Genomic DNA, 6,419 nt, shown 5'->3' with positions numbered 1-6,419 from the left:
TGGGTAATACATTTGTCCTTGATGTGACAAATGTGATAGAACGTGTGTGTGTTTCCTTGTTTATCTTTCTAAATGAGTTTTTGCATTGCAGTGTGGGGCGCTGCATGCAGTGGAACTCTATAATTGTTGAAAAATCTCAACACTGACAGGCCCAGGTGTGCGTGTATGTATGTGTGTGTGTCAGTCTATGACGTGTCTTTGTGTGTGTGTGTCTTGCGAGTCCCTGAAGCAGCATGCAGAGTTGTCTAAATCCTGTACACCTGCAGGCATATAAAGCAAAGAATCTCTCTTTCACTAATCCTTCTGACGTGTCTCAAACTCGACACCATGAGCTAGGCTTTTCTGTCTCCTTTTTCTCCTCTTTTTGTAGTTTTCCTCCTCATTAAACCTGCATCTCACTTTCTCTTTCTCCTCCCAGGGTATAGCGTCTGTTCTGCAGCGCAGGTCTGATAATGAGGAATATGTTGAAGTGGGCCGCCTGGGTCCGTCTGACTACTTCGGTAAGTGTTGTGAGGATCACAGAGCCTGCAGCGTTGTGCCAGAGTCTTGTAAATAAGAGAACAGAAGTGCCTGAGCCAGACAGGAAGAGTAGCTTTCCTAACAGGTGGCAGTTCGTCATGTGCAGGGCTTGCAGAATGTAGATCTGTGCGCTTGTTTACCGTCAGTGCGGTTTACAATTCTGCACCACAGGCACACTGATCTTTAGCTTATCACACGACAGAGTGAATATAGTAATATTTACATTATATAGCGAGACACTGCTTTTTGTATTATGACTGTATTATTTCAAAGCGGTGTGTTTATGTTATCAGCATACAGCAAAGCCAGTGAATTTTAACAGATGACCTCTTTAAGATGAAGTGAGACATTTCTGCACCACAAGTGTCACCAAACAGAATGGCAAAAATAGTGATTGTTTTAAAGAGGTTTTCTAAACACTCCCCCATCTGCCATTGGTTGGCCTCAAACTCATACCATTGTGTTGAGTCAATGTTGCAGTGTTTGGGTGCTCAAATGGCTTAATTTATTTGTCTTTGCATAGAAAAAATTACATTTAAAAGTACCTTTAAATGTCTGTTTAAATGTCTTTAAATACTTTGTTGTTGTCAAATTTTTTCTTTAAAGGGTCATAATGTTCGCATTTGTTTCATTATATCAACTTATAAAGTTACTGTTCTTACACAAACAGAGCAAAAAATAATGTGTAATTTATTTATATATTATTTACATTAATATATTATTTATAATAATGATTATTATTATTAAATTAATTACTACTAAATATTATAATATTTAATTATTTTGAAAAGGTTTTGTCTTATTTATGATTTTTGCCCTGTTTCAGATTTTTTTTTTAAATGTAACATTTACATCCTTTATTATAATTATTGTTTTGCTTACATTTTTACAATTTTAACATGCTTTATTTTGTGTTGATTATCTACTGTTGGTCTTTGCAACTTCTGTAAAATGACTATGATGTAGGGAAGCCCTGACCTGTCAGCCTCCCTCCTTTTATTTATCCTTATCCTTAACATTTAGTAAAATAACATATTATTGTATAACAATTTTTATGTTTTAAACTAGACTTTGAAAAGGGGCATAATCACATATTTGTGTCATTATATCGACTCAATGTTCTTGCAAAAACAGTGCAAAAACATATCTGTTTTCCCATCTGTCTGAATTAAACTGACTGTTTTTCTACTGTACCTTTAAGACTTCTATATGTAAATAAACCTTTGCTACGATCAGCTGACATCAGTGTAGCGGCAAAGTTCACACATTTATTAAATCAGGAAAGCCTGGTTACTAAGTATTGAATAGGTGTTGTTGATTATGTAAGTTTAAGCAGTACCAAAACAGAGCCCTGAGGAACACCAGACCTGATGCCATAACGCATTTATGAATTATTTTTTTCAACCTAGTAGTAATTAATGGTCTGAATGCACTAGGATATTTAGAGTTTTGAATGTTAGAGTATGTAAAAACGATTTTATGTCAAAGGGAAAAAAGTGAAAAAAATCCAAATTGATTTCTATATTATGTACCCTTTGAAACAGGTCATTAAGCTAATCTGTGTGTGTTTTATTTATTTATTCAGGTGAGATAGCGCTGCTATTGAACAGACCCCGTGCAGCCACAGTCGTGGCCAGAGGCCCGCTCAAGTGCGTGAAGCTGGACCGGCCACGTTTCGAGCGCGTCCTCGGGCCATGCTCTGAGATTCTCAAGAGGAACATTCAGAGATATAACAGCTTCATTTCCCTCACAGTCTAACCCAACCTTTATGACATGCATCTAGACCTCCGTCAGGTTACTTGGGTGCCTGGTTGCATAAAATAGGTACTTCATCAGTTTTGCTTAAATCATTACCTTAACTCTAGTTGAGTTGCTCTGAACAGGGCCGACAGTAAATAATAATAATAAAAAAACTATTTATTTTATGCAGCCAAGCATTCAGTTTTTACTTTTTTTTTGCAAGAAGCACAAGTGCTCCACCTTTATGCTTTTTTCCTTTATGTGATTTTCTTTTTCTCATGTGCACTTTGAATTGACCTATGCTGTCACAAAGCTTTATTTCTGCAGATTAAGAGAGGAAATGAGGTGCCCAAATGGACTGATATGAAACATCTTCATGTGGCATGTGTAAATGTCATATAGTACGTGATGCATGCAGACCAGAGATGCATTTTGTACACTTGCCATTCAGCATTGAACAGGAAGGTAATATTACAGATGGCACAAGTATATGAATATGTTTACATACAGTAGAGGAAAGCGTTATTTTTATCCTTTGCCGTTTAGCTGCGTGTTTAGCGTGCTGTGTTTAACCACATGTGGGTCAGATTGCTGTCTTCGAGAGCTCTGACCCTCTGATGTGAAATCTGTTTATTGAAAGATGTTTTTTGCTGTTCTATAGTGATATTTTCTTCTTGGCTGTTCCATCCACCCTTAACCTTCTCTGAGTTGTGCTTCTGCAGCTGGAATTAATGGGAAGGGGTTTGTTACATTTTAAGACGCGAGTTTTAATATAGGACAGCTAAAAAAGAGGTTTTCATGGGAGTCTCGCTGAAGTCTTAATGTGTTGTAAGAGTTGAATCTGTATGCTGTTGCTCTTCTTTTATTCTTTACAATGCAATTGTATTACACACAAATACACATCCACACACATGCTCTTACATCCTGAGGCCATGACATGTTTGGGTGAATCTCATGAAACCTGTCAAGAACATGTCCAGGTCGTATTTCACCCCGATCCCCCCAAACACACACACATATATCATAGGCTTCATATGTGCAGTATATACTGAATGAAGCCTATTTTTGGACCATTGAGATTTGGAATAGTACTTTTTGTTCTACCTTTAGTTTATGCTAATTTAAATTAATAAAAAAAAAACATTTTTACTGTGATTCAGTAAATAAAATAATACAGAATTGAGAATAATGGTAATTTCAATAAATTCGTGGGAAATTAATGGGTAAAATATTTTTTTTGTTATACAGTGTTGAGAATATTGTGAAGAAATGTACACAATTGTCATTAAAATAATACAATCACAAAGCAAAAATGTCGCAAAAATGCTCTTAAAAATGTGTTTAAATTGATTTCTGAAAAAATATAATTCAATTTTGGGGTGAAATGTGACAAGTTTGTGTGTGGTTCATCAGTTTACTATAAAGTACTTACTGATGTTCCCAAATTGATCAGAAATAGTAAAAAGTAAATAAAAAATTGAGAATAATCAAAACTAAAGTCAATTTGTGGGAAATAAATGGGAATACGATTTTTTCGTATTGTGGAGAAATGTACATAGTTATGAAAATAATGCAAACAAAGCAACAATGTCCCAAAAATGGTCTTAAAAATAGGTTTAGGAAAAATATCATTCAGTTTTGGGTGAAGTGACCATGTTTGTGTGCAATTCATCAGTTTATTATAAAGAACTTAAGAATATGTTACAAAATTAGTCAGAAATGGTAAAACGGTACATCAAAAATACAAAATTGAAAATAAGGAACTACAATAAATTTGTGGGAAAGAAATGGGAATGCCATATTTTTGTAGTACAGTATTGAGAATACAGGGGAGAAATGTACGCAGTCACCATGAAAATAATGCAAACGTTAAGCAAAAATAATCTTACAAATAGGTTGACATTGTGTGTGTGTGTTCAGAACATGTACCTGTATAATTCACAGATGAGGCTGAAAAGTGCTGCAGGTTTTGAGGCAGCCATTGTTTGATTGCTGTGACTTAAGGAGAGTGGTGATTTTTTTGCAGTTCAGTTTATTTCGATGAATAAGTTGGAGGTTATTTGAGTGAATTTGGAAGGAGCTATTGTGCATGCTTTGTATCTTGGTTTTTACAAAAATAAAATACATGCCCACACACACACACACACACACACACACACAAACACATTCTGTGACTCAAATCTTCAGGCCAATAAAGAAAAGCTTCTGAACACCATTAAATGTCTCGTCGCTGTTTAATGCATCTGTTTGTCTCTTGATACCCCCTTTGATCTTTTCTAGATCACCTTATCATTCTTCCTGTCTGTTTGACTCTTGTTCACCCCGGATCTCTCTCTCTTTTACTCCCACTGTCAAGTCAGATGTCAGCTTGAGTTGTCGGAGGAAGGGGAGGCCAGCGAGATTAAACTGGAGCTTTTGGCTTTGACGCATTCCATCTGATCTTAACCACACTAAATCAACTGGGGAATGTACTCAGGCCTGCCAGTCAACCACTTTAAACACACACACACAAACACACACACACAAACAATTAATTATAAAAGCTTCAGTCTGAATCGATGACCTCTTATTTTAAGACCTCCACTTTCTTTCCATTGTCACTAATTGCATTGTAACTAATGTCACTAATAATTTTTTATTATTAATAAATAATTATTTTCATTATTTTACACAGGCCTCGGAGGTATTAATTTCCTTTTTTGTCTGTTTTATTAAGAACATTTTTTATTTTACATGTCAATTTGTATGTTTTAAGGGCATTAATGTTATATTTATTTATTTACGGTAACACTTTAGTATAATGACCAATTCTCATTGCAGTTGCTTATTAGCATGCCTATTATTACCGTATTGACTGTTTATTAGTACTTATAAAGCACATATTCTGCATGACCATATTCTACATCCCCAATCCGACCCAATACCTAAACTTAACAACTACCTTACAAACTATTAATAAGCAGCAAATTAAGAGTTTTGAGGCAAAAGTCATAGTGAATGGTTGGTTTGCAAGAATTGAACCTTAAAATAAAGTGTGACCATTTTTACATATTACTCTTTTTTTGCATGCTTTTATCTATTTTTTTTAATCTATTTTTTGTCTTTCTTTCATTCTTCTTTGCATGTTTTGAAAGTTTGAATTTTCTTTCCTTTGATGTTGCTTTAATTGTTTTGTTTTTTTTGCATGTTTTAATGACATCAGTATTTTTATTTATGTTTTTCCATCTTAAACTTTTTATTTTGCATGCTTTAAAGGAGTTAGTTTTCATTTTTTAATAGCATTATCATAATATTAGCTATCTAGATTTTTATTTTTGCATGATTTATTTATTTTTTTAATGGAGTGTATTAATTTATTAGCATTTAAAAACAATTTTTTTTAACTATACAAGGCTTTGTAAATTCTTTGCATAATTTAAAAGTTTGAGTTATCTTGCTTTTTATGTTCCTTTAATTGTTTGTTTGTTTCTACTACAATCTAATATTTCCTTATTTTCTTGTGTTTTTACAGTCAGTTTAGTTGGAGCAGATTTGCAACTCAGTAGAGTCTCAGGAGACCGCCCCACCCCGTCATGAATCATTTAACAGATTTGCCCCCGACCATTATGTGAGAACACTTTGATATTCAAGCTTAAACTGTATAACTGCTAACTTGCCATCTTTGTGTCCTAAACGAATCCCTGTACGGCAGTATCACTGCATGAACATCCACATCACAGTTCAATCCCAACCTGCTCGGGTCGAGGGCTCTAATGAGAAAACAAGAATGAAAGGATCAGAGGAAAAGAGGAAAGGAGGTGCAGAGGTCAATCAGGAGAGCAGCAGATCAGGTCAGCAGATCACAATCTCTCTGAATAATGGAATTCCACAATTCAAAGGAGTTAATGGAACAGGAAATAAAGCCATGATCTGATTACAGTTCAAACACTCTTCCGACTTTTGGAGTTTTTAAAATTCAGCCGGAACTCAAAGCATCAAATATAATTATAGACTGACAGATTGAGATCTCGACTAGTAATATGATCATGGGAAGATGGGAAGTATAGGTAGTCCAAATTTCATAAAATCATAAAAAACTCTACTATGGACAGTCAATTAATTTCTGAACTATATATATATATATATATATACACCATCTAATTCTTTTTCCACATACTGCA

The 6,419-nt window shown here is 34.6% G+C and overlaps 1 long non-coding RNA gene across 1 annotated transcript; it reads left to right on the top strand.

Moving 5' to 3' along the window:
• Nucleotides 1-422: 422 nt before the first annotated feature.
• LOC107565616 (uncharacterized) lies at nt 423-2,424 on the top strand. The gene is made up of 2 exons (XR_001606394.1): nt 423-500; nt 2,105-2,424. It is a non-coding gene; the product is annotated as an uncharacterized lncRNA (long non-coding RNA).
• The last annotated feature ends 3,995 nt before the right edge of the window (nt 2,425-6,419 follow it).

The sequence above is a fragment of the Sinocyclocheilus grahami genome, unplaced genomic scaffold (assembly GCF_001515645.1).
Source record: "Sinocyclocheilus grahami isolate Dianchi unplaced genomic scaffold, SAMN03320097.WGS_v1.1 scaffold1012.1, whole genome shotgun sequence".
Lineage (NCBI taxonomy): Eukaryota > Metazoa > Chordata > Actinopteri > Cypriniformes > Cyprinidae > Sinocyclocheilus > Sinocyclocheilus grahami.
The sequence above is the reverse complement of the archived record's forward strand: the minus strand, read 5'-3'. Positions and strand labels throughout refer to the sequence as shown.